The sequence below is a fragment of the Oryctolagus cuniculus genome, chromosome 1, assembly GCF_964237555.1.
Source record: "Oryctolagus cuniculus chromosome 1, mOryCun1.1, whole genome shotgun sequence".
NCBI classification, from domain to species: domain Eukaryota; kingdom Metazoa; phylum Chordata; class Mammalia; order Lagomorpha; family Leporidae; genus Oryctolagus; species Oryctolagus cuniculus.
The window spans coordinates 18428284-18456013 of NC_091432.1; the positions used below are offsets into that span (position 1 = coordinate 18428284).

Sequence of the window (27730 nt, forward strand, 5' to 3'; positions counted from 1 at the left end):
CAAGAAGCTAGAGCCCCGGATAAGGCACCCAGGTGTCCTCACCAGCCTCATAACCACTGGGGCTGAACACCTGCCCCCATGTGTGCCGTTACAAAATAAATAAATAAAGCCCTGGCAGCTTGACTTTATAATCCAGCCATTTAAACTGTACAGTTGAATGAGTGTTAGTGTATTCACTGGGTTGTGCAGCCGTCACCACAAATAACTTTAGAATGCTTTCATTGCCCCAAAAAAGAAACCCCATTACCATTAGCAGTCACTCAAAATTTCTCCCCAACCTGCCAGCCCTGGGCAACCACTCATCTACTTTTTGTCTCTGTAGATTTGCATGTCCTGGGCATTTCAAATAAATGAAATCCTACAGCAGGTGTCCTTTGTATCTGGCTTCTTGGCATGAGTATAATATTTTCAAGGTTCATCAATATTTTAACATATGTCAGTACTGTATTTTTTGCTGCCAAATAGTATTCTGTTGTTATATACTCTATTTTGTTCCTCCACTTATTTATTTATTTATTTATTTTTAAGATTCATCTGAGGAGCCAGTGCTATGGCATAGCGGGTAAAGCCATCACCTGCAGTGCTGGCATCCTATATGGGCCCTGGTTCTAGTCTCAGCTGCTCCTCTTTCAATCTAGCTCCCTGCTGATGGCCTGGGAAAAGCAGTGGAAGATGGTCCAAGTGCTTGGGCCCTGTGCCCGCATGGGAGACCTGAATGAATTTTCCTGACTCCTAGCTTCAGCATGGCCCAGCCTTGGCCCTTGCAGCCATTTGGGGATTGAACCAGCAGATGGAAGATCTTTGTCTCTCCCTTTGTCTCTCCCTCTCTTTCTGTAACTCTGACTTTCAAATAATACATAAGCTAGAATGACAGAGAAGGAGAAATATTCCATCCACTGGTTTACTCTCCACATTTTGGCAATAGTCATGGCTGGGCCAGGACAAAGGCAGGAGCCAGGAACTCTATCTGGGTCTCCCATATGAGTGGTAGGAACCCAACTAGCTGGGCCATTATCTGCTGCTTCCCAGGTACATTAGCAGGAAGCTGGATTGGTGTAGCCAGGACTCAAACAAAGCACTGGGATATGAGAAGTCATGGCCCCAAGTGGCAGTTTAACCTATGCCACAAGGCCTGCCCCATATAGCCATTTTTTAAAGTTTACTGATTTTTATTTATTTGAAAGGCAGAGAGAGAGAGGAGAGGAGAGGTCTTCTATCCACTGGTTCATTCCTTAAATGTCCACAACAGCCATGGCTATGCAAGGCCAAAGCCAGGAGCCAGGAATTCCATTTGGGTTTCCCATGCATCTGGCAGGGATCCGAGTACTACTTGAACCATCATCCACTGCCCCCCAGGGCATTCAAAGCAGAATTTAAACCACTGCACCACAGCACCCGCTCCTCTATCCTATTTTTAATACATTAAAAACATACATTTTTGGCTGGCACCGCGGCTCAGTAGGCTAATCCTCCACCTGCAGCGCCGGCACCCGGGGTTCTAGTCCCAGTTGGGGCGCCGGATTCTGTCCCAGTTGCTCCTATTCCAGTCCAGCTCTCTGCTGTGGCCCGGGAGTGCAGTGGAGGATGGTCCAGGTCCTTGGGCCCTGCACCCACATGGGAGACCAGGAGGAAGCACCTGGCTCCTGGTTTCGGATCAGTGCGGTGCGCTGGCCGCAGCGTGCCAGCCGCGGCGGCCTTTGGAGGGTGAACCAACGGCAAAAGGAAGACCTTTCTGTCTCTTTCTCTCACTGTCTAACTCTGTCAAAAAAAAAAAAAAAGATTAAAAAATGCATACATTTTTATAATAAAACTCATCCTATATTCACTGTTCAGTTGCCTACTTTTTTCATTCAGTATTCCTCATATGCCTTGTCAGTGCAGATAGACATAAATTTTACTTTATCCTTTTCAAAAACCTACTCAGAGGCAGGCCCTGTAACACAGCAGCTTAAGCTACCACTTGGGATGTTCACATCCCGTATCAGAGTGCCAGTTCAAGTCCTGGCTCCTCCTCTTCCCATCCAGTTTTCTGTTAATCTGCCAGGGAAGGCAGCAGATGATGGTCCAGGTAACTGGGTTCCTGACACCAATATGAGAGACCCCCATGGAGTTCTGGGCTCTTGGCTTTGGTCTGGCCCAACCTTGGCTGTTGCAGCCATTTAGGAAGTGAACCAGCAGATGGAAGATCTCTCTCTCTCTCTCTTCTGCCTTCCAAATAAATAAAATAAACATTTTAAATAGAAAAGTCATTTTCTGAAACAATTGTAGAGATTGGATTATGAACTGAAATAATTCCAAAGAATTGCTGTTAATTTTGTTAATGAGGTCACAGTTCTGTTGCTATGTAAGAAAATGTCTAAATTTACATATATGGGATTTGCATAAAAATACTGTACCAAGAAAAAAAGGCAGATTAGATAAATATGGCAATGCTAATGTTGAATCTGAGTAATATTCTGTGAGGACTTGTGCCCTTCAGCCTACTTTTTAAAAATTATTTTTATAATTAAAGTTAAAAAACAATGTGATTTTTGGGGCCAGCATTGTGACATAGCAGGATAAACCTACACATTCGATGCCAGCATCTCATATAGGTGCCAGTTCAAGTCCTGGGTGCTCCACTTCCCATCCAGTTCCCTGCTAATGGCCTGGGAAAAGCAGTAAAAGATGGCCCAAGTCCTTGGGCCCCTGCACCCACCTCGGAGACCCAGAAGAAGCTCTGGGCTCCTAGCTTCAGCTTGGCCCAGTCCTGGCCATTAAATAAATCTTTTTTAAAAAGTGATTTTCATCACATACCTAATAAAAATTGTAAATAAATCAAGTAGTCTTTTGGTGGCTTTTCAAAGTTTCAACCACATTGCTTTGAGTTGATATTGTTTATTTTTACTGCTCTATAATAATCCATTATGTGATTATATTATCATATATTTACCCATTTTCCTCAACTCAAATTTAGGTTGATGGTAATTCTTCTAAATTAAGAAGGTAACTTTTGGGGCCAGTGCTGTGGCGCAGCGAGTTAAAGCCCTGGCCTAAAGCGCCAACATCCCATATGGGCACCGGTTCTAGTCCTGATTGCTCCTCTTCCTATCCATCTCTCTGCTGTGGCCTGGGAAGGCAGTGAAAGATGGCCTAGGTCCTTGGGCCCCTGCACCCACGTGGGAGACCCAGAGGACGCTCCTGGCTCCTGGCTTCAGATCGTCTCAGCTCTGGCCGTTGCAGCCATCTGAGGAGTGAGCCAGCGGATGGAAGACCTCTCTCTGTCTTTACCTTTCTCTCTAACTCTTTCAAATAAATAAATCTTTTTTAAAAATGTAACTTTAAAAAAAGATTTATTTATTTATTTGAAAGGCAGCATTACAGAGGGAAAGAGAAAGAGATATCTTCATCCACTTGTTCCCAAATGGCCCCAAAAGCTAGGGCTTGGCCAGGCTAAAGCCAGGAGCTTGAAACACCATGTGATTGGGCCATCTTCCACTGCCTTCCTAAGCAAATTAGCAGGGAGCTGGATCAGAAGTGGAGCAGCCAGAAATTGAACCGGTGCCCATATGAGATGCCAGTGTCGCTGGCACTGGCTTAACCCACTGAGCTGCGCCAGCCTCAAGAATATATATATATATATATATATATATATATATATATATATATATTTTGGACATCTGGGGAGCTGCTAGGTTAGCTTGAGGAACTTGAACTTGAGGAGTGATGAAAACGTAACAAGTTATCAAGAAGTCCCAAGCAACCACAAGTGGAGTGTCATGCAGCTTCCTGCAATGGATAAACAAGGCTTTTTTTTTCTTGAAGATTTATTTATTTATTTGAAAGACAGAAAGAGAGAGAGAGACAGAGAGAATCTTCCATCTGCTGGTTCACTCCCTAAATGGCTGCAACAGCTAGGGCTGTGTCAGGCTGAAGCCAGACACTTGGCATCCAGGTCTTTCATATGGATGTTAGAGGTCCAAGCACTTGGGCCATCTTCTGCTGCTTTCCCAGGCACATAAGCAGGAAGCTGGATGGGAAGTGGAGTGGCCAGGACTTGAAATGGTGTTCAAATGGGAGGCCAGTGTATCCCAGGTGGCGGCTTAACCTGCTGTGCCACAGCTGTCTGAAGCAGCAGCTTAATTGGCTGTACCACAATGTCTACCCCATCGCTCAGTCTTGTCATTGCCTCCATCTATGGTTTTGTTTTATAGTTTTGGGTTATAACAGTAATATATGCCTGTTGTAGAAAATGCAAGCACCTCCAAATTATACAGTGCAAAAACTGAAGGCCTGGGGCGGGTGTTGTGGTGTAGCAGGTTAAGTTGCCACTTGGGATGCCTACATCCCATCTAGGAGTGCCTGATTCAAGTCCTGTCTACACCATGCTTCTGATCCAGCTTCCTGCTAATGCATATGGGAGGCAGAAGATGATGTCTTTTTTAAATAGAGAACTTTTATTTAATATAAATTTCGAAAGTACAACTTTTGAATCATAGTGGTTCTTCCGCCCATAACCACCCTCCCACCCACAAACCATTCTACTGCCTATCTCATCCCATTCTTCATTAAGATTCATTTTTAATTATCTTTATATACAGAAGACCAACTCTATACTAAATAAAGATCTCAATAGTTTGTACCCACACAGACACACAAAGTATAAAGTACTGTTTGAATACTAGTTTTTCTGTTAATTCTCATAGTACAATACATTAAGGACAGAGATCCTACATGGGGAGCAAGTGCACAGTGACTCCTGTTGTTGATTTAACAATTGACACTCTTATTTATGATGTCAGTAATCACCTGAGGCTCTTGTCATGAGCTGCCAAGGCTATGGAAGCCTCTTGAGTTCACAACTCCGACCTTATTTAGACAAAGTCATAGTCAAAGTGGAAATTCTCTCCTCCCTTAAGAGAAAGGTACCTCCTTCTTTGATGGCTCCTTCTTTCCACCAGGATCTCACTCACAGAGATCTTTCACTTAGGTTTTTTTTTTTTTTTTTTTTTTTTTTTTTTTTGCCACAGCATCTTGGCTTTCCATGCCTGAAATACTAGAAGATGATGTCTTCAGTGCTTGGGTTGTGGCCACCCATGCAGGAAACCTGGATGAAGATCCTGGCTCCTGGCTAAGGCCTGGCCAAGCCCTGACTACTGTAGACATTTGGGGGAGTGAACCAGCAGATGGAAGATATCTCTGTCACTCTACCTTTCTAATCAGTAAATGAACATATAAATCTTTTTTTTTTTTTTAAAGAAGTAACTATTTAGCTGGACACTGTGAAAAACACAGGAGATAAAAGAGAATAAGATAAGCATGTTCCCTATTCTTATTTAGGTCATGGACAGGTTCTAGAAAATGTCTAAAGGCCAAACTATTCTTTCCGTACTTAGCATCTCTATATGCCTATTTGTTAATGCTAGAACATTCATTGAGGGCCTATCATGGATCAGGCATTGTTATCTAGGCCCTGAGATTATAGCTGTGAAATACAACAGACAAAACCCCTGTCTCCTCAGGGTTTTCCTTCTGGGCAGGGGAGACTTCAAATAAAATGAGCAAAACATGTAAAACTGTACTGTGGTTGGGGTGGGTGTTGTGGTGCAGTAGGCTAAGCTGAATGCCTGCGCCCCATATCAGAATGCCTGGGATAGAGTCCCACCTCCATTTCCAGTCCAGGTTCTTGATAATGCGCCTGGGAGGCAGCAACTCACGGCCCAAGTCTTTGCCTCCCTGGGACCGACGTGGAGACCCAGATGGAGTTCCTAGCTCCTAGCTTCCACCTGGCCTCGTGCTGGTTGTTGAGGGCATCTGGGAAGTGAACCAGTAGATGGAAGATCTCTTTCTCTCTCTCTCTGTCTCTCTCTCTCTCTCTCTCCCCCTTTAAAATAAATAATCTTCAAAAATTTAATTGTGGTAATGTTTGTGACAATATCCTGTAAGCTTTAAGAGTCTACAAGTATGGCATTTTTCTGCAAATTACATGTATGACTATTAAGAGAATTCACTAACATGAAGAATGTATGCGGGGGGGAGGGCTGGCGCTGTGGCGTAGCCAGTGAAGCCGCTGCCTCCAGTGCCGGCATTCCATATGGGTACTGGTTCTAGTCCCGGCTGTTCCACTTCCGATCCAGGATCCAGCTCTCTGCTTTGGCCTGGGAAAGCAATGGAAGATGGCCCAAGTCCTTGGGCCCCTGCACCCGCGTGGGAGAGCCAGAAGAGGCTCCTGGTTCCTGGTTTCAGACTGGCACAGCTCTGGCCATTGTGGCCAACTGGGGAGTGAACCAGCAGATGGAAGACTTCAATCTCTCTCTGCCTCTTCTCTGTTTAACTCTGACTTTCAAATTAATTAATTAATTAATTAAAAAAAAAAAAAAAGAGAGAGAGAGAATGTATGTAAGGGGCCAGTGCTGTGGTGCAGTGGGCAAAGCCTCTGCCTGTGGTGCCGGTATCCCAAAAGGGGGCCAGTTTGAGTTCCGGCTGCTAATGTGCCTGGGAAAGCAGTAGAAGATGGCCCCAAATGCTTAGGCCCCTGCACCTAGGTGGGAGACCCAGAAGAGGCTCCTTGCTCCTGACTTCGGATCAGCTCAACTCCAGCTGTTGCAGCTATTTGGGGAGTGACCCAGCAAATGGAAGACCTATTTCTCTCTCTTCCTGCCTATCTCTTCTCTTCTCTTCTCTGCCTATCAAATAAAAAAAATAAATAAAATAAAATAAATCTTAAAAAGAAAAAAGAATGTACATAAACCTACACAGTACAGAATATGAGTATGAAAATGTGCAGATTGGGTCTCATTGTTCTGGTCTACTCACGTGTGGCACCAGCAGCGCTCGTGGGGAGAGTGGTGCTTCCAGTATAATCAGTATTTGGAGTATAGAAAGTATTTGCTCTGGGAAGCCAGATGATGTTACAGAGAACTCATTTGTAAGTGCACGAATTATTTGTACACCAATTTTCTCTCTCCATCTGCATTTCACTATCTCCCAAGGTTGGTTTAAACAGTAACAACGAATTGTACAGTTTGCATTCCAACAAGGATTTCTGCCTCACTCCAAGGAAGTCTGTTGAGATATAACTTGGGGCATTCAAAATGTTTCTTTTTCTGAGAAAAGTAGGTTAGGGCTGGGCTGGCAGTGTCTTAATGGAATCTTTATGAGCCCTCTGGGTGTGGCCGGTTGTGGGTCCACCTGCTGTTCACCTTGCTAGCAGGCACTACACATTCCAGCCAAGAGGTAAGAAGGCCTGAGTACTGTAGCCTGGAGGGTGTGCCATGTGCCTGGACTGGCCAAGCACCTTCATTCACTCACTCATTCATTCATTCATTAGAGGTTTTATTAGGCGTATATTCAGTGCCAAGCTGGAGTGCTTGCCCACCAGCGTCCTCCTGGGCTTCTGTGGGTGCAGTGCGCGGAGTCGAGAACTTCAGATTCCCAGGCCGGGGTCCTCCCTTCGGTGGAGCCCAGAGACAAAGGGATGTGCCCCTAGGAGCTCCGGGGGCTGAGGACTCCGCCCGCGCCCCCGGGGGCTTTGCCGCCGCTGCGTCTCCACTCCCCAGCCCGAGGGGGCGCTGCAGCGCCGGCGCTCGGCCCGCCCCTGCGCCGCGCTCCGCTCCGGCGAGGGCTGCGGGCGGCGCCGCGGTGGTACGTTCCCGCTCGCCGCCCTCCCCTCCACCTCGGCCCTCCCCGCCAGTGGTAGGTGCCGGAAGTGCCGCCATTTTGGGGTGTTCTGCTCTGGCGGCAGCGGCAGCGGCGGCGGGACGCGGAGGCTCCCCCGGGACTCGGCCTCAGCAGTGAGGCGGCGGCGGTGGCGGCGGCGGCTGCGGAGGCGCAGGCAGTAGCTGAGACAGCGGCGGGCTCAGGTGCAGCCGCTGGTGAGTGCGGCGGCTGTGGGATAACGGGCCGCGGGAGGGAGTGAGGGAGGGAGAGGAGGCAGGAGGGAGGCGCCGCGGGGCGGGTCCGGTTCGGGCGGCTGTGGGTCACAGGGCCCTCCGGGCGCGGCCGCTCCTGGCTCCCCGCGCCCTAGGGGCAGGGCTGCGCGCTCTCTCCTCCCCGCGTGTCGGGGTCCTCCGCTGCCCGGGTCCCGCCGCGCTGGTCCGGCGCGTGCCCCCGGGGCCCAGGGAGACCCGCCCTCCTCGTGGCCTTGCCCCTCTCTCCGCGCCCTGTGCCGTCACTCTCGGGGCTCTGAGGGTTTCGGTCCCCGGCCAGGGCTGCTCCGCTGTCTTCTTCCCGGCTGCCGTGGCCGAGCCCCAGCTGCCTTTCCCGGGACATCCCTTCCGTGGCCCCTGTCGCCCCACGTGTTCTTGGTGCCCACCCCCCCGGGGGTGGGGGGTGTCCCAGGACCCCTGGCCTCAGAGGGCAGCGCTGCGCGGGAGCCTCGAGGGCCCCCGGCTCCTCGCCCCAGATCTGCCGGCGCCCGGGCTCGCCCTCCCCCCACATCAGGTGCTCACCCAGTCATGGCCTAGAAGCGGCGGGGCCGGAGCTTCGCCCCGGGGCGCGGGGAGCCTGTGGAAGCGAGTTCTTCGCCGGAGACCTGGCTCTGGGTCGAAAGCTGGTGCTGTCTTGGTTGTGGTCCCGCGGGCAGTGGTGTAGACTCATCCCCACGGCCAAGGGGAAGGTGGTGAGATTTTGCTCGGAACCTGTTTCAGCAAAATGGACTCTGTTTCTGGCTAGCAGAGTTAATAGTATCGGCTTATTCCCCTCGGGTAGAAGGGCTGTGTAACAGTTTTAAAGAGTGTGGGAGCGCTTCACAGTGGCTGCAATGCAAAGGGTTGCAAATACCCAGTGCCTCTTGCACAGGAATTTCACCTCTTCAAGGGCTGGGCGCGGGCTTCGACTCTTTTTTGGGTCGGAGAGGCTTTAATTGTATTCTCTCACCTTTTTCATGAGAGTTGCGGCTGCCAGAGTTTGTTTCTCGGTGACTCCTTGGTGGGAACGAAGGCGTTTCTGTAGGGGTTCTTCTGCCTTAGCCTTAATGAGTCCGCTTGGAAAACCTGGGAGTTAGCAGGAACACGCGCGGACTGTCGGTACAGTGATCCTCTCTGGACACCAAGTTTCACGTCTTTTAAGCTGCACTTAGGAGGTGGGAGTTAGCCGAGATCGCGGCAGTGATGTCGCTGGAGCGCAGGCAGAGCGCTCAGCTGTTGCTTTAACCAGGAAAGTTGTGTTCTTTCCTCTCTCTGACTGTCCACCACCTGTTTCTGGTCGTGACCTTTGGCCCAGAGCATAGGCCTCGACTTCTTTTTTGCCCATCTGCGTTTCTTCTCATGTGGTGTCTGCACTTAGGAGCCGCTGGCAGGAGGCGCGCTCTGCTCTGCAGGTGGGGAGACTGAAGCCCTCTGAGTTCAGCGCCTTACTGGCTCAGGTTAACTAGGAAGTGCTCTTACAAAAGGGCTCGTGGCTGAGTTTGTTGTTGTTTTAAACACGGTGATGAGCAGCATGCAAATTGCCCTCTGAGATGTGATGGAATGAAAAGGACCCAGGGCTTGAAGTTAGAAGGCCTGGTTTGTAATCCTTGCAGTGTCAATTACTAATTATACAACCTTGGCCAAGTGTCTTCCTGATCCTGTTCTCATCTGCAAAATGGAGGTAACTGGGTCCCTCTCGCGCGGTGCTCATTCGGTTCCAGTGCTGTAGCATGCGCAAGTACCTGTGGCACAATAAGACAGACAGTGAAGTTTGGGCCAGAATGACAGGTTTTTCCGAAGATTCCATTTGTTATTCTTGTTACAGAAGTTACAGATTCATTATAAAAACTCAGGAAAGTCAGGAAGAAACTTACCCATAGACATTTTACTCAGAGATAATTGTTAGTATCTGGTCTTTATCTTTTCCATCCTGTTTATATGCTTTAGAAATGCTTATTACTGAAACAGACATACCATTCACATTTTTGTTTTTGTTTAAATTTTACCATATTATCCATCCTTTTATTTGTTAGAGAAATAAGAGACAGAGAAATTTCCCTTCTACTGGTTCCCTCCCCAAATGCCCAGATGGCTGGGGCTGGGCCAGGTGGGAGCTGGGAGCTGGAAACTCAATCCGGATCTGCCATGTGGGTTGTAGGAACCCAGTGACTTGAGCCATCTCCTGCCACCTCCCAGGGTCTGCATGAGGAGGAAGCTGGAGCCAGGCATCAAACCTAGGTACTCTCAGATGCACACATCTTAACTACAAGGTTGAATGCATACTCCGTCTTAAAAAATGAGTATATATTATACATAATACGTACTTAATTATTGATGTTTTCATCTATTTGAAAGGCAAAGTGAGAGGGAGAGAGGTCTTCCATTGCTGGTTTACTTCTCAAATGCTGGCTGTAGACAGCACTGGGCCAGGCCAAAACTAGGAGCCTGGAACTTCATCTGGGTCTCTCCCCTGTGGGTTGCAAGTACCCAAGCGCTCAGCCATCATCTCCCGCGAGTCCCCCCCACCAAAACATCAGCAGGAAACTGGATGAGAAGCTGAGTATCTGGGACTCAAACTGGCCTCTGATGTGGAGTGCAGGGGTGGCTAGCAGTGGCTTAGCCAGCTGTGCCACAGCATCTGCCTCATACTCTCTGTTTTTAATTTTAAGTAATAGGTGCTAGCAGAGTTTGTTTTAACCACATTTTAATTTTAAGATTTATTTATTTATTTGAAAGGCAGAAGCAGAAAGTGAGGTCTTCCATCCGCTGGTTCACTTTTACTTTTTTTTTTTTTTTTTTGACAGAGTGGACAGTGAGAGAGAGAGAGAGGACAGAGAGAAAGGTCTTCCTTTGCCGTTGGTTCACCCTCCAATGGCCGGCGCACCATGCTGATCGGAAGGCAGGAGCAAGGTACTTCTGGTCTCCCATGGGGTGCAGGGCCCGAGTACTTGGGCCATCCTCCACTGCACTCCCTGGCCACAGCAGAGAGCTGGCCTGGAAGAGGGGCAACCGGGACAGAATCCGGCGCCCCGACCGGGACTAGAACCCGGTGTGCCGGTGCCGCAGGGCGGAGGATTAGCCTAGTGAGCCGCGGTGCCGGCCTGGTTCACTTTCCAACTGGCCAGAGCTGCGCTGATCCGAAGCCAGCAGTTTCTTCCAGGTCTCCCACACGGGTTCAGGGGCCCAAGGACTTGGGCCATCTTCCACTGCTTTTCCAGGCCATAGCAGAGAGCTGGATTAGAAGTGGAGCAGCCAGGACTCGAAACTGGTGCCCATATTGGAGGCCAACACTGCAAGTGGCAGCTTTACCTGCTGTAACCACATTTTTAAATTTTAATTTTTAGAGGGGCCAGCCCTGTGGCGTAGTGACTAATGCCGTAACCTGCAGTACCAGCATCCAATTTGGGCGCCAGTTCAACTCCCGGCTGCTCCACTTCCGATCCAGTTCTCTGCTATGTATGGCCTGGGAAAGCAGCAGAAGATGCCCAAGTCCTCAGGCCCCTGCACCCATGTGGGAGACCAGGGAGAAGCTCCTTGCTCCTGGCTTCAGATTGGCACAGCTCTGGCTGTTGTGGCCAGTTGGGGAGTGAACCAACAGATGGAAGACCTCCCTCCCTCCCTCCTTCCCCCTCCTGCTCCTCCCCCTCACTTTGTCTGGCTCTCCTCTCCTTCTGTAACTCTGACTTTCAAATAAATAAATCTTAAAAAAAAAAAAAAAAGAAAAGATTGATTGATTTATTTGAAAGGCAGAGTGACAACCAGAGAGAGCTTGTATGAGAGACGTAACACACCTTCCCTTCCATCCGCTGGTTCACACTCCAAATGCCTGCTACAGCCAGGAGCCAGGAACTGCATCTTGGTCTCCCATGTGGGTGCCAAGAACCCATATGAGTTCTTGGGCCAACAGCTGCTGCCTCCCTGGGCACTAGCAGGAAGCTGGAAGCTGGATCTGAGGGGCAGAGTAGCTGGAACTCGAATTAGGCACTCCAGTATGAGGTGAGGGTGTGGCACCCCCACCTACTGTGCGCGATGCCCACCCCTGACAGCCATATTTTAGATAGTGCTCTGTATTTAACAGCTTCTGCCACAGGCGGTAGGCCGGCGGATGTCCCAGCACAGGAGCAGAGAAGTCCGTCGTTTAAACGTGCAGTGGTGGAGAGGAGAAGGAAAGGGAAGCGGCGGAGACCCATCACATACTGTGTGCGTGTCTACAGAGGAAATTGTTGTTGCTGTTAATAAACGTTTGGACTCGGCTGCTAAATTAGAGCTCTAGCCTGAGTCACATTCCCCTTCCTATGACTGTCGCTGCTGCTCTTTAACTTCATTTTCCTGAGGGTGGACCTCACAAGGAGGTAGGGTGTTAGAAGAGGGTGGTGGGGGGAGCTGCCACTTGAAAGCCTGGAAGGAATTGGAGGCAGTAGGAACATAAGCTCTGCTGGAGGCTTCTAGTGCTCCCAAGAAATTACTGTTTTCAGTGAATGATAGTTAAAATTTCCTGAGTTTTTTTTTTTAATGAAACAGTTTTATTGATAATAAAGCACATCACGTACAGTTCACTCCTTTAAGGTTACAGTTCAGTGTTTTGTAATAGTTTTAAAAATTGTAGCATTGTGAAATTTGCCATTTTAACCTTTTTCTATTTGCATTTTTAAGATTTATATATTTGGGCCGGCGCCGCGGCTCACTAGGCTAATCCTCCACCTTGCGGCGCTGGCACACCGGGTTCTAGTCCCGGTCAGGGCACCGGATTCTGTCCCGGTTGCCCCTCTTCCAGGCCAGCTCTCTGCTGTGGCCCAGGAGTGCAGTGGAGGATGGCCCAAGTACTTGGGCCCTGCACCGCATGGGAGACCAGGAGAAGCACCTGGCTCCTGCCATCGGATCAGCGCGGTGCGCCGGCTGCAGTGTGCCGGCCGCAGCGGCCATGGGAGGGTGAACCAACGGCAAAGGAAGACCTTTTTCTCTGTCTCTCTCTCTCTCACTGTCCACTCTGCCTGTCAAAAAAAAAAAAAATATATATATATATATATATATTTGAAAGCGTGCCAGAAGAATGGATAGATCTTTTTTTTTAAGTTTTTATTAATTTATTTAAGAGGTAGAGTTACAGACAGAGGGAGAGATAGAAAGGTCTTCCATCCACTGGTTCACTCCCCAAATGGCTGAAATGGCCAGAGCTGGGCTGATCCGAAGCCAGGAGCCAGAAACTTTCTCCGGGTCTCCCACATGAGTACAGGGGTCCAAACATTTGGGCCATCCTCCACTGCTTTTCCAGGTCATAGCAGAGAGCTGGTTCGGAAGAGGAGCAGCCGGGACTGGAACTGTCACCCATATAGAATACTGGCGCTCCAGGCAGAGGCTTTAGCCACTATGCCTCAGTGCATAGTGGGTCAGATTTTTCATCTGAGTCAGATTTTTCATCCTGTGGTTCATTCCCTAAATGGCCACCAACAGCCAGGGCTGGACCAGGCCAAAGGCAGGAGCCAGAAGCTCCATTCCGGTCTCTCATGTGAGTGGCAGGGGCCCAGCTACTAGGGTCATCTTCTGCCGCTTTCCCAGATGCATTAGCAGGAAGCCAGATGAGAAGCACAGTAACTGGGACTTGAACCAGTGCTCTGATGCGGGATGCCCACATCTCAAGTAGAAGCTTAATCCGCTCTAGCTACAACACTGGCTCCTATATTTGCACTTATTATTTTCTTTAAGGGTTTATTTATTTGAAAATGTCACATCACAGAGAGAGATTCTCCATGTACTGATTCATTCTGCGGATGTCCACAAGAGCCAGGGCTGGGCCAGGCTTAAGCCAGGAGCTTATTTCTGGGTCTCCCATGTGAGTAGCAGGGGCCCAAACACTTGGGCCATCTTCTGCTGCGTTTTCCAGGCCATTAACAGGGAGCTGGATCAGAAGTGAAGCAGCTGGTGTCCGTATGGCATTACAGGCTGCGGCTTTCCCTGCTACACCATAACACCGGCCCCTATATTTGCAACTCTTTATTGTGGTTAAAAAAAAAATTACTGTCTTAACCATTTTTAAGTGTATAGTTCTGTTGCACTAAATATACTCACATTTTCAGGAAACCAGTCTCCAGTTTTATTTTGTGTTTTTTAAAATTTGTTTATTTGAAAGGCAAAGTGACACAAATTCAGGTTTTTATCTTGCAAATCAGAAACTCTATAGCCCTTAAACCACAACTCTCCTCTTTCTCCTCTTCCCCCCAACACTGCTAACCGCTAGTTTTTTTTTTTTTTTTTTTTTTTTTTTTTTTTAGTTATTGATTCATTTATTTGAAAGGCAGTGTGGCAGAGGCAGAGAGAAAGATCTTCCCAAATGCCAACAACAGCCAGTGTGGGACCCTGCTGAAGCCAGGAGTCCAGAAGCAAAGAACTCAATTAGAGTTTTTCATGTGGCTGGCAGGAAACAACTGCTTGAGCCATCACATCCTACCTTCTAGGGTGTGCCTTAGCAGAAAGCTAGATTGGAAGTGGAGGAGCCCGGACTTGAACCAGACTCTGATGTGGGGATAAGGGCATTCCATACTGTGTCTTGTTTTTCTTTTATGGTTTATTTTATCTTGCTACTTATTTGAAAGGCAGAGTTACAGAGAGAGAGATGTCAATCTATCCATCTTCAATCTGCTGGTTCATTCCCCAAATGCCTGCAATGGCCAAGGCTGGGCCGGACTGAAGCCAGGAGCTTTGTTCAGGTCTCCCATGTGAGTGCAGGGGCCCAAGCAGTTGAGCCATCTTCCACTGCTTTTCCAGGTGCATTACCAGGGAGCTAGATCTGAAGTGGAACAGGTGGGACTCAAACCAACATCCATGTGGGATGCTGATGTTGTAGGCAGCAGCTTAACCCACTACACCACAAGGCTGGCCTCAAATCCCAAACTATCTTAGCTGCTGTGCCAAAAGCCCACCCTCAGGGGTGGTGGTTGTGGCTCTGCTGCTGGGGACACCTGCATCTGTATCATGGTATCAGTTTGAGCCCCACCTCCTGTACTTCTAATCTAGCTTCCTCCTAGGAAGCTTCCACCTGGTCAGACAGCAAATAATGGCCCAGCCACCCACGTGGGAGACCCAGATGAATCCCTGCCACCCATGTGGGAGACCCAGATGAAGTTCAGTTCCACGTTCCTGACTTGGGCCTGGCCCAGCCTTGGCTCTTGCAGGTATTTGAGGAGTGAACCAGATAGAAAATCCACCCCCAACCACCACCACCACCACCTGCATGTCTTCGCTCTTTGTATTGCCTTTCAAAAAAAAAAAACAAAAAAAAACAAAACTTTAAAAAACAGTTAATCACACCCAGTGTTTTTATTTCACTTAACATAATATCCTCAAGGGTTCATTGATCATGTAGCATGTGACAAGATTTCTTCCTTCTCAAGGCTGAGTAATACTCCATTGTATGTATGCACATATTAGCCACTGAATCTGGTGATGAATAGTTGGATTACTTCTGCCTCTTGGCTAATGTGAATAGTGCTGTTGTGAATATGAATGTATAAAAACCTGTTTGAGACCTTGCTTTCAGTTCTTTTGGATATATAGCCCAAAATGGGATTGCTGGATCAAATGATAATTATGCTTTTTTTTTTTTTAAAGGTTTATTCATTTGAAAGAGTTACACAGAGGCAGAGGCAGAGGGGTGTGGGGGTCTCCCATCTGCTGATTCACTCCCCAGAGGGCCGCAATGTCTGGAATTGCGCTGATCTGAAGCCGGGAGCCAGGAGCTTCTTCGGGTCTCCCACGCAGGTGCAGGGGTCCAAGGACTTGGGCCATCTTCTGCTTTCCCAGGCCATAGCAGAGAGCTGGATGGGAAGTGGAGCAGCCTGGACTTGAACTGGCACTATGGGATGCTGGCATTGCAGGTGGCAGCTTTACCCACTAAGCAACAGTGCCAGTCCTGATAATTATACTTTTAATTTTCTGAGGAACTCTCATACTGTTTTCCATAGAAGTGGTACAGATTTACAACTTTAATCAACAGTGCACAAGAGTTCCACTTTCTCTATATGCTGGCCAACACTTCTTTCTGTTTTTTTGATAGCCATCCTAAAGGGTATGTAGTGATACCTCATTGTGGTTTTGATTTGCATTTCTTTTCTGATTATTAATGCTGAACATTTTTAAAAAATATTTTAGTTTTTTTTTTTTTTAATTATTTGAGAGGTAGAGCTACAGAAAGAGAGAGAGAGAGAAAGGTATTCCATCCACCAGTTGACTCCCCAAATGGCCACAGTGGCTGGAGCTGGGCCCATCTGAAGCCAGGAGCCAGGAACAACTTCTGGGTCCTCCATGCAGGTGCAGGGGCCTAAGCACTTGGGCCATCCTCCACTGCTTTCGCAGGCCATAGCAGAGAGCTGGATCAGAAGAGGAGCAGCTGGGACACAAACTGGTGTCCACATGGGATGCTGGCACTGCAGGTGGAGGTCTAGCCTGCTATGCCCCGCTGCAGACCCCCTAGTTTTTCTTTTCTTTGTTTTTTTTTTTTTTTTTTTTTTTTTGAATTTTTTTAATTGAAAGGCAGAGAGAGATAGAGACACATCTTCCATCCACTGGTTTACTCCCCAAGTGGCCTCAATGGCTGGAGCTGGGCCAGTCTAAAGCCAGGAGCTTCCCCCAGGTCTCCCACATGGGTGCAGGAGCCCAAGCCCTTGGTACATCTTCTGCTGCCTCCCATGTGCATTAGCAGGAAGCTGGATTGGAAGTCTGGCAGGCTTAACCTGCTGCACCACAGAGCCTGCGCTGAGCATTTTCTCATGGGCTTTTGGCCTGTGATATTTGTATATTTTCTTTGGAGGTCTTACTTTCTTTGTCAGTTATTTGAGTTGGAGGAGTTCATTATGTTCTGGATATTTGCTTCTTACTATATGAATGATTTGCAGGTATTTTCTCCTATTCTGTAAGTTGCCATTTTACTCTGTTCATTGTATTCTTTTTTTTTTTTTTTAAGATTTTTTTATTTATTTGAAAGTCAGAGCTGCGCTGATCTGAAGCCAGAAGCCTCTTTCAGGTCTCCCACACGGGTGCAAGGGCCAACAACTTGGACCATCTTCTACTGCTTTCCCAGGCCATTGCAGAGAGCTGGATCGGAAGTGGAGCAGCCAGGTCTCGAACTGGTGCCCATAGGGGATGCCGGCGCTTCAGGCCAGGGTGTTAACTTGCTGCGCCACAGTGCTGGCCCCTCATTGTATTCTTGATACACAAAAATTTTTAGGTTTAACGTAGTTCATTTGTTTATTTTTGCTTTTAGTATTTTTTTTTTCTTTAACTTGTTGGAAAGGCAGAGAAATAGAGAAATCTTCCATGCACAGATTCACTCCTTGAATGTCCACAACCGCTAGGCTTGGACCAGGTTGAAGCCAGGGGCCTGGAACTCCATCCAGGTCTCCCAAATGGTGGCAGGACGCCAACTCTTGAACCACTACCTGATGCCTCCTGTTAATATTGCATTAATAGGAAGTTGCATTGGAAGTTGAATCATTATTGGAACCCAGATATTCTGATACAGCAATGGGCATCCCAAGTGGTGTCTTAATCACTAAGCCATATCTCCAGAATTTTTTATGTATTTATTTCCAAAACCTTTGTAATGAGGTTTTTTCTTTTAATAGTTTTAAGGTTTAGGTTTTACATCTTAACCGTTTTGAAATGTGCAATTCAGTGGCATTAATTACATTCAACTTTTGCAGTCCTTACCATTATCTTTCTAGAAAATGTTTTCATCACCCCAGAGAGATGCTCTATAACCATTAAGCAGCAGTCACAGTTTTTCCCTCTCCCTGCCTTTGGTAACCTCTAATCTACTTTCTTTATGAATTTGCCTATTATAGGTATTCTGTCCGACCAGAATATTTGTCCTTTTGCATTTGGTTTATCTCAGCATGTTGTTTTCAAGGTCATGATATTGTAGCATGTATTGGACCCTTATACCATTTTATGGCTGTAGTCCTCTGCCCTTTTTTTTTTTTTTTTTTTTTTTTTTAGATTTTATTTATTTATGTGAGAGGTAGAGTTACAGACAGTGAGAGGGAGAGTCACGGAGAAAGGTCTTCCTTCTGCTGGTTCACTCCTCAGATGGCCACAATGGCTGGAGCTGCGCCAATCCAAAGGCAGGAGCCAGGTCCGTCTTCCTGGTCTCCAGTTTGAGTGCAGGGGCCCAAGCAGTTGGGCCATCTTCCACTGCTTTCCCAGGCCATAGCAGAGAGCTGTGTGCGTGCATCCCAGATTGATGTGCCTATTGGAATTCCAGTTATTCTATGCTTTTTATCTGTCTTCTGTTAATTCATCCTGGGATATTTCTGTCTTTCTTATGCTGCCTTTCAAGTACACTTCAAGAACATTTAAAAATATTTTTAAAATGATAAGTCACCCAAATTACAGCTCATAGCATCAGTCTGAATATTTAACATAATTCTAATCTCTGTGTAGCATTTTCTTATGTGTACTGAAAAATTCTCAGTAAGAACAAAAATTAGCAAGCTTCTGCCTTTGATTTATAACTATAATATATCAGTGAATTTTGTTAGAGTGGTGGACTAATGTACAGGTGTTCTGTGTTTTGCGCAGATAAATTTATAAACCTGGTATCGGCCGGCGCCGCGGCTCACTAGGCTAATCCTCCGCCTAGCAGCGCCGGCACACCGGGTTCTAGTCCCAGTTGGGGCGCCGGATTCTGTCACGGTTGCCCCTCTTCCAGGCCAGCTCTCTGCTGTGGCCAGGGAGTGCAGTGGAGGATGGCCCAAGTCCTTGGGCCCTGCACCCCATGGGAGACCAGGATAAGTACCTGGCTCCTGCCATCGGATCAGCGCGGTGCGCTGGCTGCAGCGCACCGGCCACGGCGGCCATTGGAGGGTGAACCAACGGCAAAAGGAAGACCTTTCTCTCTGTCTCTCTCACTGTCCATTCTGCCTGTCAAAAAACAAACAACCAACCCTGGTGTTAAGAGCCCAGTTAGAATAACTCATACTTTCAAGGTAAGAGCATTTTGAAGATAGGCATAGGCTTCCCAGTTGTGGTATGGACAAAACTATTCAGAGTGTCCTAGAGTTGAAAGACTTTCTTCTCAAGATAATCTTTACTTACCTTCAGAGATTCCTTGACTGTTTCTCCTCTTTGCTTTTTGGACCCAGACCTCCACTCCATTTTTTTCTTCAGTCGTATAGGAAGTTGAATGTTAATCCTTGGTTCATGGAAGTTTTGTTCAGTCAACCTTATTGTCCCAAAGAGACATTGCAGCCCTCATAGGATTTGTAGGACTCTATTTTATTGTCAGGAGGAGATACGTAACCTCTTTTGCAAAGAGTATGAACCATTCTTTTGTTTGAAACTATTTGTTGATTCTTAATTTTTTTTTATAATAGAAATAGAATTCTTATAAAAGTTCAGGTATTTACAGTTTGAAATAGGAATGAACTTTGTTGGAGCCCGAGTGGAATGTCTAGAAGGTACTGATGTTGATTGCTGTTAACATAATCCTGTATTTACCTGCACGTTTCTTCTCAAAGTGCTATGACACACTGAAATGATCAAGAGGCAAATAAGATAGAAGCAAGAAAATTTTGATAAAAATTAGAACTACCACATGCATAACTGAGAGTTGGTTCTTTGTGGAATCCTTAAAGTGGAGGCTTGTGGTTTGAAATAATGTTGGGACTTGAATGGAGTTTATAAGCTCAGTCTGGGAAGGATAACTGTGAGAGTGGGTTTAAAATTTGATACCACCAGTTTTGACCTTAACAATTCTAGGCCTGTTTTCCTGTCTTTAAAATGGAAATACTAATCCCAAATGGTAACATGAGAATTAATTGAAGTAACTTATGCCAGGCACTAAACAGTTTCTGGTATAGTTGTTGATAATGCTGTTTCCTTTTTCTGTATGTAAAAATGGGCATACTACTTATGGGTCAATGGCGCAGTTCAACCAAACAAAATAAGTAAAACGCCTGCATAGGCAGTAGCTTGGTGAGTGTTCCTTCTGTTTTCTCTTTTTTTTGATATATTTTGTTTCACATTTTCCTGTGTCTATTATGGCTTAAAGCATAGATTGTTTTAAGTCCAGCTCATGCATCTGAAATGTTTTGCTAAACAGGGCATTCTTCCCTGTAGAATCATTGTTCCTTGTGAAATATTAGGGTAATATGGTTTCCTAAATTCATCTTCATTGTCTGTACTTGAACGTTCAGATCTGTTGATAGGAGGCTATTTTGTCCATAGAAAACTTGAAAAATACAGATGACTATACTGAGTTTCTACAAGGAGACACCTGCTTTCTTAGTAGTGTTATTGGGTGACTACAATTAGGAGTAGGGAGAAGGAGGACTCTACTATTTAGCAATAAAGGTGAAAATTTAATCGGTTTTAAGTATTTGTTTTGCCAACTATATTGGATCAAGAGTCCTTACCTGAGCTTTGTTATTTGCTGAAGATCGTTTTCTTAATGAGATCTTTGTTATTGTAACTTTGTCCTTTTCATAAAATTGGCTGTTAGAATCTCCTTGAAGTAGATGTGTCCTTATGGAATTAACAGAACAGTTGTGAATTTTTTTTAAACCTCTGCTGTGATGTGGAGATCAGTATGTAGCTGTTTATTTTAAACTCTATTGAGTTCCAGATTTGTAACACATGTTTTGTTTTCATCATACTGATTTTCTGTATTTTTTCAACTAAAGCACTCCTTAAACATTCTAAAATTTTATCTTATAGACTAGAAGAATAAATACTAATTTTTTTTTCTGGGCAGCAAGATATGGGTGATGGTAAATTTTTTTTTATTTTAAAGACAGGGAAAAGAGATCTCCCATCTGCTGGTTCATTCCTCAAATGTCTGCAACAGCTGAGCTGGACCGGGCTGAAGCTAGCAGCCTAGAACTCAATCCAGGTCTCCCACATGGGTGGCAGAGTGTCAGATACTTGGGCCATCACCTGCTGCCTTCCAGAGTGTGCATTAGCAGGAAGCTGGAATATGAAGCAGGGCCAGGATTTGACCCCAAGCACTCTGATATGGGATTTGGGCATCCCAGGCAGGGTCTTTATCTGCTGTGCCAGATACCTGTCTCTGTTTTCCCATTTTTATGCAGAGACCATAAATCTGAGAAAAATGAAAAATTACATTAAAAGCAGAGTATTTTTCCCCTCAAGGTTTGAGAAAGCTTCGTTAAGGGAGACTGAATATATTTCAATATCTTAAATGATTTAAATTAATTTTTAAAAAGATTTGTTTATTTATTTGAAAGGCAGAGTTAGAGAGATCTTCCATCTGTTGATTCTCCTCAAATGGCCACAAAGGCCAGAACTAGGCTAATCCAAAGCCAGGAAGGAGCCAAGAGCTTCTCCCGGGTTGCCCACAGGAATGCAGGGAACCAAGCACTTGAGCCATTGTCTGCTGCTTTCTCAGGTGCATTAGCAGGGAGCTGTATCGGAAGGGGAGCACCTGGGACTTGAACCGGTGCCCATAATGGAAAGTCAGTGCTATAGGTGGCAGCTATAGCACTATGGCATTATGGCATAGCACTGCCCCCTAAAATATTTTAACTCTTAGGACTTTGTGACGTTACTGTAAATGACACTGAGTCAGCCAATCTTTTTCCTACCTCATGAGAAATGGATTTATTTCAGAACAGATTTTGGGTTCCAGCATTTTGATTTTTCTTTTCCTCCATGCAGAGAATATGGCAGCAAGTATGAAGAGGAATGGTGAGTTCTAGTTTGGTTATTACATTGAGATCTAACAAATCTCACCTAGTTGGTTTTAATGTGCCACTTTTGGGATGTGTTCATAGGTGCAAAATGTGAGTTTAGAAAGAATTGTTCATTAGATTTGTGACCTCTGGCTCTTCTTTTTACTGTCATGTTCTGCTTTGGCAAAATAAAGTTGAATAGTTTCACTTTTTCCTCCAAGTTAAAACTCTCTTGAAACTTTGTTCTTGAGGGATAAATGTCTTTGGTTTGAGGATTATACAAAATGAAGCTTTTTGGTCCTGGAGCTGTTTTATTTTATAGTGTTATATTTTCAGTTAATTTCCATTTACATAACGTTGCCACTCTTTAGCCAAAGAGTGAATTTACAAACTGTGAACACTTTGTTATTGTTCTTTCACCATTTTGTTTCCTGTGGGAGTGAAGCAAGCTCTTGGAGAGACTGTGGGAATGTGATATTTGGTGATAATCTGGAGGCAACTGATAGTTTACTCTGAGTAGCCAGTATTATATGGACCTGTTAAATTTTTGCTGGTTCTTGTTTTGTACAGTAATATATAATTGTGCTTGCATTTTGTGTGTGAGAGACATTGTTTTTTGCTCCACTGTCTTTCTCTCCATGGTGAATTCTGTCTGGATGGTGCTGTTGCTAACTTACCAGGCTAGGCTGAATGGGTTACCAGTGAGAGACACCTGTGTTGATTCTTGGCTGCTTGCCTGATTTGGAATGCTGTCTGAGCAAGAATCTTGTGGGGGTCAGGGGGTGAAGGGAAGTCGGAGCGGTGACAATTTGAAAATTTATAATTATTTGACATTTGTAAGGTAGCTGATGATTTCTGCATGATGAAGCAGTACTGCTTTGTGGTCATAAAGTCATCTTAAGCTTCATAGCAGGCTTTTAATAAGAATATTTTGCTGGAGGTTACTTTTGTGCTAAGAAACTGTTTCTTATGTCCATATTTTTTAGATGGTCATAGCAAGAGCAGCAGCATCAAATTCTGTGTTTAGGGATGTGTCTTGCTCATTCCTGTTAGTCCGTTAGTGTATAGTTAACCTTTCTCATGAAGCTTTTCCTGACCATCATCCCGTATCAAATTATATCATAGAATTTATTGTTTTATTGATACCTTTTTTTAATTTCAGGAGCATTTTGAGATTTTTTGAGGATAGAAATTGCCATGCTGCTTAGTGTATTGCATATCTTTTTGGAGGGGTGGTGTAGGCATATAAATAGTTCCTACCTAATTGTACTCTATGACCTAGACCCTCTTATAACAGCTTATTGGACCAGTGGTGGACGCTTGGCCCAAATTGAGCAAATCATTTTCTCCAAGGAATCTGAGATTGGAATTGAGTCTTCAGGGAACAAGTCTGAATTCAGAGAACTTGGAGCCTAGGCTCAGATACTAGCATGCAGCTGTATTCAGGCTCATACTGGTGAGAACAATAAAGGACAGTCTTTGGGGAGGGAGAAATATGTAGATATGTAGAAAATTGATCCAGAAATAAACAAAGACGAGAAATGGAGCTCTAGAGAGAACATAGTCATCCACAAGCAAACTATAAGCCTTGATACCCAAGGGCTTTCCAGATGTGCTCCTTTTTGGGGTTCCTTGAGATGTTCTAGTATCCTTTTATTTCATTCCAGTTTTTGCTTAAACTGATTTGAAGGGAGTTGTTTTTTCTTCCAGAAGAGCTTTGAATAGGACTTAGTGTGGAGTTCTGCACTTCTTAGATTCATTTGAATTTTAGAATAATCATATCAGGGATCATGGGTGTTTGGAAGATCATCCCATTTTCCCAGCAGCCTCCCAAGGCTGGGCAAAGGCTGCTGGAAGTCTTGGTACCATCAGCAGTATAGAATTCCTTGTGATGTTACTTCTGGTGCGGTGAATGCTGCTTTTGGTACTTTGCCAGATCAAAATTATGAATTTCATTTCTTTTAAAAATTTTTTGAAAGATTTATTGTTTTATTTATTTGAAAGTCAGAGTTACACAGGGAGAGGAGAGGCAGAGAGAGAGAGAGAGAGAGAGAGATGTCATCCATCCACTGGTTCACTCCCCAGTTGGCCACAATGGCCGGAGCTGTGCCGATCTGAAGCCAGGAGCTTCTTCTGGGTCTCTCATGCGGGAGCAGAGGCCCAAGAATTTGGGCCACCTTCTACTGTTTTCCCAGGCCATAGCAGAGAGCTGGATCGGAAGTGGAGCAGCCAGGTCTCGAACCGGCGCCCCTATGGGATGCCGGTGCTTCAGGCTTAACGCTTCAGTCTTAAGCCACTGTGCCACAGCGCTGGCCCCTTAAAATTTTTTAATTTACTTAGAGGGAGAGAGAATTATCTCTTACCCACTGACTCACTTCCCAAGTGCCTGCAATAGCCAGGACTGACCACAGATGGAAACCAGGAACCCAGGACTCAATACAGGTCTCCCTTCCCATGTTGGGGGCAAGGGACCCACATAGTTAAGTTGCACATTAGCAGGAAGCTGGAATGGAGAGCAGAGCCCAAACCCAGGCACTCTGATATGAGATGCGAACATCCCAAGTGGCGTCTTAACTGTTGCACCAAACACCTGTACCTATTTCTTTTTTTGAAAGTTTGTAATGATTATTTGTTTATAACTACTGCTTTTAGGTAACTTAGAGTGATAATACTTCCATTTTAGATAGGAAACTTTAGATATAAAAGTGATTATCATCTTTTTAACTCTAAACTGTAAAGCATTTTTGTGAGGCTTATGGATTCTCTTTTCATTTCTAGTTAAATAATACATTTGTTTTAGTTTCCTGATTTTCTCTTTTTTAAAAAATATATATTTTAAAGATTTATTTATTTATTTGACAGAGGTGGGGGCAGGGGTCTTCCATCTGCTGGCTCACTCCCCAAATGGCCACAATGGCCAGAACTGTGCCCATCCAAAGCCAGGAGCCTGGAGCTTCTTCTGGGTCTCCCACATGGGTACGTGAACCCAAGCATTTGGGCTATCTTCCACTGCTTTCCCAGGCAAAAGCAGAGAGCTGGACCAGAACAGGAGCATCCTGGACTCGAACCAGTGTGCATTTGGGATGCTGGTACTGCAGGCGGAGGCTTTAGCCGCTGTGCCACAACACCACCCAATTGTTTTCTCTTAAAAAAGAAGTTAATCAGCTTGAGTGGAACATAATAATGTGTGTTCACCAGCAGTTGAGACTTTAAACAAAGGGTAGTGCTAAGTGGCTGTGTGCCCAGTTAATAGAGTCTGTCTGGTCCCAGCTTAGTCGGTAACCTCATGAGTGATCTGTAATAGGAGCATTACAGTAGTGTATTAATGAGGGAGAGGGGAGGTCTGAGAAAGATAGTTTAGTGCTTCTAATTTGATTTTTTTTCTTGCAGTCATTTTGTTTCTGTTAAGTTGAAAGACTTCGTTCCAGAGAAATGTGAAGTTTCCCTGTGATAGTAATGATAATAATCAGAAATTAAAAACAGTTAGCAGATAACTGAAATGTGAATGAGTATACAACCAGGAAAGAATATAGAAAAAGCTAGGAGAATTTTTTTGACAGTAGAGTTCAAGTTGATTGCAGATAAGTATCAAAACAATAGTATGCCTTCATGTGTAGTATGTGTATAGTATTGAGCTGAGCATTGCATAGAGAAAACATTATAGTCCATAGTGTTTACTTAAGATTTATTTATCTGAAAGTCAGAGTTACACAGACAGAGAAGGGGAGAGAGAGGGCGGGGAGGAGGGAGGGAGGGGTCTTCATCCACTGGTTCACTCCCCATTTGGCCGCAGTGTCCAGAGCTGTGCCGATCCAAAGCCAGGAGCTTCTTCCAGGTCCCTGAAGCGGGTGCAGGAGCCCAAGGATTTGGGCATCTTCTACTGTTTTCCCAGGCCATAGCAGAGAGCTGGATCGGAAGTGGAGCAGCCGGGTCTCGAACCGACGCCCATATGGGATGCTGGTACTGCAGGTGGTGGCTTAACCCGCTATGCCACAGTGCCAGCCCCCATAGTGTTGACTCTTATTGGACCTTGTATAAAGTAGATACTTGGCAAATATTTGTTGAATAATACTGCATATCTGTTCACATGGCACTTTTAATTTTCTGTTTTGAGGCAGTTTGGTATTAGGGATGAGGAACAGGAAGAAAACATGAAATCCTCTGAATTTGTTTAAATCATTCATTATCTTTGGAAGTTAAGTTATTTTAAAACTCTAAGGAATTTTCTGGAAAAATATAAACAGCTTCCCACTGAAAGATGTTATGTTGGTTAAAATTTGTAATTAAAAAAAAAAAAAAGCCTTTTTGGAGACTAATGATCTTGAAACATCATCTTGCTTATTTCCTGAAGGTCTCTAGACAGTCCTAATTTTGACTGTTTCTTGCAACTCCAGAGAGTAAGAAAAGGGGAATATGATACTGTTGGCAGTCTGTGCTCTTGCTTTTCTAGGCCAAGATGCACTTTCCCAAATAAAATTAAGAAAATTGTAATCCAGGAGTAAAAATGAATAAAACACCCAGGAGTTTGCCTTCTCTTCTGTCCTGTGGCCTCAGTCTCTGTTTGTCTCTAGACTGTCTGGTAGTAAACTAATGTGGCAAACTTACCCTCTGGGCTTGTCCTTCTTGTTTCCCCTTTCAAGTTTATGGGAAATAATTGTGAAAAGATGCCATGTTTTTACATGCTATGTTTTTTATCTATATTGTTTCTGTTTAATAGCCTCTGGATACATTTACAAGTGCATTTAAAAACTTGCAAACCTATGAACTAATTTGGGTTATAAATAGGGTGGGAAACTGTTTTAAACAAACAAACCCATGTGAAACTGGTACAGGAAAACTTAGGTAAATAAAATCAGCAAAATCAGATAGGTTTTTGTGGAAGGGAATGGCACTGTGGCACAGTGGGTTAATCTGCCACTTGCTATACTGGCATCCCATATCAGAGTGCTGGTTTGAGGCTGGCGCCGCGGCTCAATAGGCTAATCCTCCGCCTACGGCGCCGGCACACAGGGTTCTAGTCCCGGTCGGGGCGCCAGATTCTGTCCCGGTTGCCCCTCTTCCAGTCCAGCTCTGTGCTCTGGCCCGGGAGTGCAGTGGAGGATGGCCCAAGTGCTTGGGCCCTGCACCCGCATGGGAGACCAGGAGGAAGCACCTGGCTCCTGGCTTCGGATCAGTGCCATGTGCCGGCCGCAGTGCGGCGGCCATTGGAGGGTGAACCAATGGCAAAGGAAGACCTTTCTCTCTGTCTCTCTCTCTCACTGTCTGCCTTTCAAAAAATTGGAAAAAAAAAAAAAGTGCTGGTTTGAGTGGAGCTGGATGCTCTACTTCCAATCCAGCTCACGGTGGTTGTTGTTGTTTTTTTTTGTTTTTTTTATTTTTATTTTTTTTTTATTTTTTTGAGACATGGTGTATGTGGGAGAATCTTCATCCCTTGGTTCACTCCCCAGGTGGCTACCCCAAAGCCTAGAGGCAGGAACTCTTATCTGGGTCTTTCACATGGGTGGCAGTGCCCCAAATATATATTTTAAAGATGTGTGTGTTTGTTTATTTGAGAGGCAGAGAAAGAAGTCTTCCATCTGCTGGTTCTCTTCCCCAAATGGCTGCAATGGCCAAAACTGAGTTGATCCGAAGCCAGGAGCCAGGAGCTGCTTCTGGGTCTCCTACTTGGGCTTGGGCCACCTTTTATTGCTTTCCCAGGCCATAGCAGAAAGCTCGATTGGAAGCAGAGCCGTCAGGACTCGAACCAACACCTGTATGGGATGCCAGCACTGCAGGCAACAGCTTTACCCTCTACACCACAGTGCCCCCTTGTGTGGCTTTTGAATGAGGCCAGTGTTGTGGCCCAGCAAGTTAAGCCACCATTTGTGTCACTGGCATCCCACTGGTTTGAGTCCCCGGCTGCTCTGCTTTCAATCCAGATCTTTGCTAATGCACCTGGGAAGCCATCGGAAGGTGGCCCAAGAACTTGGATCCCTGCCATCCTTGGGCCAGACCTGGCTGTTGTGGCCATCTGGGGAGTGAATCAGCAGATGAAAGATTGATATTTTCTCTCTCTCTCTTTTGCTCTGCCTTTCACATAAATAAATATTAAAAAGAATTTGGTAGTCAACACATTTTATCTTAATGACATTTATATTTAGAATTTTAAAATAATTATTATTT

The 27730-nt window shown here is 45.5% G+C and overlaps 1 protein-coding gene across 28 annotated transcripts in view; it reads left to right on the top strand.

The window, feature by feature from the left end:
• The first annotated feature begins 7580 nt into the window (after positions 1-7580).
• The window catches only part of CELF1 (CUGBP Elav-like family member 1), a 104216-nt gene continuing 84066 nt past the window's right edge, over positions 7581-27730 (top strand). For 14 of the 28 annotated variants that reach the window (XM_017346459.3, XM_008270634.4, XM_017346470.3 and 11 more), the window contains exon 1: positions 7692-7853. The gene's annotated coding sequence lies outside the window, so the exon portion shown is untranslated. Of the gene's footprint in view, positions 7854-27730 lie in introns of all 28 variants that reach the window. The other 14 variants (XM_017346474.3, XM_070070498.1, XM_070070518.1 and 11 more) reach the window with 5 other exon arrangements.